We start from the raw sequence: 4,168 nt of genomic DNA, 5'->3' as shown, positions 1-4,168 counted from the left end.
ATCCATTTGTCTGAACGTTACGACCATCCAAAGTCGATGGGTGGGGCAGAAATCTGTAGTTATACAGTGGTAGGGAATATTCTTTTACTTGTTTCAGTCATTTGACGGTGGCCATGCTGGAGCACCACCTTTTAGTCGAAGAAATCGACCCTGGGACTTATTCCCTGTAAGCCTGGTGCTTATTCTATCAGTCTCTTCTGTTGAACAGCTAAGTTACAGGGACGCAACCACACCAACATCAGTTGTCAAACAATGTTGGTAGGGGGATAAACACACATAAAAATATAATATTATATATATATATATATATATATATATATATATATATATATATATATATATATGAAGGGCTTCTTTTTCTATCTACCAAATCTACTCTTGAAGCTTTGGTCAGCCCGAGGCTATAGTAAAAGACACTTCTTAAAGTATAGAGTTGAATTTCGTGTAGTCACATGTTGGCATGTAAAAGGCACCATCCGAATGTGGCCGATGCCAGTGCTGCCTGACTGGTTCACGTGCCGGTGGCATGTAAAAAGCACCCACTACACTCTCGGAGTGGTTGGCTTTAGGAAGGACATCCAACTGTAGAAACTGGAGCCTGGTGTGGCCACCTGGCTTGCCAGTCTCCAGTCAAACTGTCCAACCCATGCCAGCAAGGAAAACGGAGGTTAAATGATGAAGAAAAAATGAAATAGTGATGATATATATAATGTTACACAATGTCATATAATGTAATTTACTAATATAGAAATGTAACATTGCCATTTTGATCTCTTCTCTACATCTAATACTGTTTCTTTATTATTTCAGATTAATGGATGACATTGGATACATCTGGAATATTTATCATGTTTTAAAGACTGAAGGAAAATGCTTTATAGAACAGATATATTCCTGCTGCTGTACATCTATGGTTGAATTACTGTGAAGTCGTAGCAACATTTCTGTATCTTGTAATCTAGTATTTTTGTTTTCAAATTAACCTTGAAAATATTTGTGAAGGAGTTTGCAACATTTTAGTTATTGATAAAGATCCTATTTGACAGCAGAGGCGATATCTTTAAGGAAGACACTATAAAAAGGAAAACGGGAAAACTATATATTGTGGTGAGAAGAGAAAAGTTTTATACTGTGACAAACTAAAGGTTCAGAGTTTTGTATTCATTAAAGAGATGTCGAATGATACTCAAAAATCATCATATCACTGTGATATCTGTGGTAAATCATTCACCGATACTCGTAACTTAATTCGACATAAGCGTACTCATACAGGTGAGAAGCCGTTTCACTGTGATGTTTGTGGTAAATTTTTCTCTGGGAGTAGTGACTTGACAACTCACAAACGTGTTCACACGGGAGAGAAACCCTATCATTGTGACATCTGCGGTAAATCATTCTCTAGAAGTGGTGACTTAACAATACACAAACGTTTTCATACAGGAGAGAAACCATATCACTGTGATATCTGTGGCAGGGCATTCTCTGATGGAAGCGCCTTAACTAATCACAAGCGTATTCATACAGGAGAAAAGCCATTTCACTGTGATATATGTGGTAAATCATTTGCTAGAAATCATATCTTAACTATTCACAAACGTGTTCATACAGGGGAAAGGCCATATGCCTGTGATATTTGTGGTAAAGCATTCTCTGATAGTAGTGCCTTAACTACTCACAAACGTATTCATACAGGAGAGAAGCCATATCACTGCGATATATGTGGCAGATTGTTCTCTGACACTAGTTTCTTAAGAAGACACAAGCGTGCTCATACTGGAGAGAAACCCTATTGCTGTGATATCTGTGGTAAATCATTTTCTGGAAGTAGTGACTTAAAATCTCATAAGCGTATTCATACAGGAGAGAAGCCATTTCAATGTGATATTTGTGGTTATGCATTCTCTGCAAGTAGTGACTTAACTACTCACAAACGTATTCATACAGGAGAGAAGCCATTCCAATGTGATATCTGTGGTAAATCATTTTCTGTAAGAAGTGCCCTAACTATTCACAAACGTGTTCATACAGGAGAGCGGCCATATCAGTGTGATATCTGTGGTAAATCATTTTCTGGAAGTAGCGACTTAACTTCTCACAAACGTATTCATACAGGAGAGAAGCCATATCAGTGTGATATCTGTGGTAAATCATTCTCTTTAAGCTGTCACTTGACTAGACACAAACGTATTCATACAGGAGAGAAGCCATTTCACTGTGATGTCTGTGGTAAATCATTTACTCAAAGAGGTCACTTAACTACACACATATCTATCCACTCTAAAGTGTGACTGCATCATTTTCAAAATACATTATATTCCACAACAGCCATCAGAATTTAAAAACCTCATTATGCACCAGTTTGGCTGCGTAACATTGCAAGCAAGCTTCAAGCTGACTTTTAATATATTACTCTGAGTTTCCCAGCAATGGAATTTTGTTTCATGCGTATTTTTTCTTTTCCCCGTTATTTTGCATGCTTTCAACAAATGTGATATCGAAATCCCATGTCCCTGGTGCCAAGCTGTATCGGCCTTTGCTTTTCCCTTTGGTAACATCGGTGGCGTGGAGAGAGGAGGCTGGTATGCATGGGCAACTGCTGGTCTTCCATAAACAACCTTGCCCAGACTTGTACCTCAGAGGGAAACTTTCTAGGTGCAATCCCATGGTTATTCATGATCAAAGAGGGTCATTACTTTTTTTACCATTTATACCATTGCTCTGCAACCTTTTTACGCTTGCAGTACACTTATGTTCTTTTCAAAATAACAGACCAATAGGCTCACCTCTCCATGTCACCGATATTATCCAAAGGAAAGGCAAATGCAGATGTTACTTGGCACCAGTGATGTCACATCTCATTTCTACAGCTGAGGGAGCTGGAGTAACGTGAAATCAAAGTGTCTTGCTCAAGAAAACAACACAGCCTGGTCCGGGAATCGAACTCAGTACCTCATGATTGTAAACCCAATACACTAACCATTAAGCTATGTGCCTTCACAAGATAACACTCTAATCTAATTTCTGTGTCACACTCCAACCCCTGCCTCACTATTCATTGACACTCCTACTATTGCTCATGTTGGGGTGAGAGTAATTAGTAGGCATAGAGACAGTGAGCGCAGTGGTGAAGACAGAGAGAGAAAGAGAGACAAAGAAATTTAGGGAGAGTCGATGATGTTTTTATTAAAAGTAGTAGTAGTGTTGATGGTGGCAGTGGGAGTAATAAGAGAGAGAGAGAAAGAGGGACTGAACGCTTAACCAAGATGCTGAACGAACATACACATCCTTTTTGTGATGGTAATGGTGTGATAGTAATAGTATGGGCTGTAGTTGTGAGAGGTGGAGGTGGCGGTGACGATGGTAATGATGGTAGCCGAGGTGGTTGGGGATGGGAGTAAGTGATGTGAAAGATTGTGGTGGAGGGGAAGGCAACAAAGTCAAAGGTATTGATGGTGGTAGCATCAGAAGTCTGAATGGTTTGTGTATGGTAGATGGGGTGGCAATGGTGGTGGTACTATTGTTTATCAGGCAGCTTTGCAATAAGTTCCAAGTCCAGAAATTATATCGTTGCTTTGATGAAAACTGTTCATTGCTTGAAAAATATTGTCCAAGTTTAATAAAATTTAATATGTACTCAATGCCTAATGAAGAGCTCTCTGATAGGGCGGTTTTTAAGCTAGTGATTAATAAAACCAATTAACAAACTCATTAGTTGCTTGTCTACTAAATTGGAAAGAAAGTCTTGTCCTGTTTTTGACATGTCCACGTTGAGAATACTTTTTCAATACTTACAGTAACCTAAGCATTAATTTCTACCTTCTTTTATTTGTGTCAGTCATTTAACTGTGGCCATGCTGGAGCACCGCCTTTAGTCGAGCAAATCGGCCCCAGTGCTTATGCTAGCGGTCTCTTTTGCCGAACCGCTAAGTTATGGGGACTTAAACACACCAGCATCGGTTGTCAAGCAATGTTGGGGGGACAAACGCAGACACATACAGACACCCATATATATATATACGATGGGCTTCTTTCAGTTTCCGTCTACCAAATCCATTCACAAGGCTTTGGTCGGCCCAAGGCTGTAGTAGGATAGTAGGAGACACTTGCCCAAGGTGCCACACAGTGGGACTGAACCCGGAACCACACAGCTACTCCTGCGCCTCTTTAA

At 39.7% G+C, this 4,168-nt stretch overlaps 1 pseudogene; it reads left to right on the top strand.

The window, feature by feature from the left end:
• The window catches only part of LOC106868524 (zinc finger protein 62 homolog), a 27,749-nt pseudogene that overhangs the window by 3,219 nt on the left and 20,362 nt on the right, over window positions 1–4,168 (top strand).

This window comes from Octopus bimaculoides, chromosome 28 (genome assembly GCF_001194135.2).
Source record: "Octopus bimaculoides isolate UCB-OBI-ISO-001 chromosome 28, ASM119413v2, whole genome shotgun sequence".
Classification (NCBI taxonomy): domain Eukaryota; kingdom Metazoa; phylum Mollusca; class Cephalopoda; order Octopoda; family Octopodidae; genus Octopus; species Octopus bimaculoides.
This window is presented reverse-complemented; position numbering and strand designations above follow the sequence as displayed.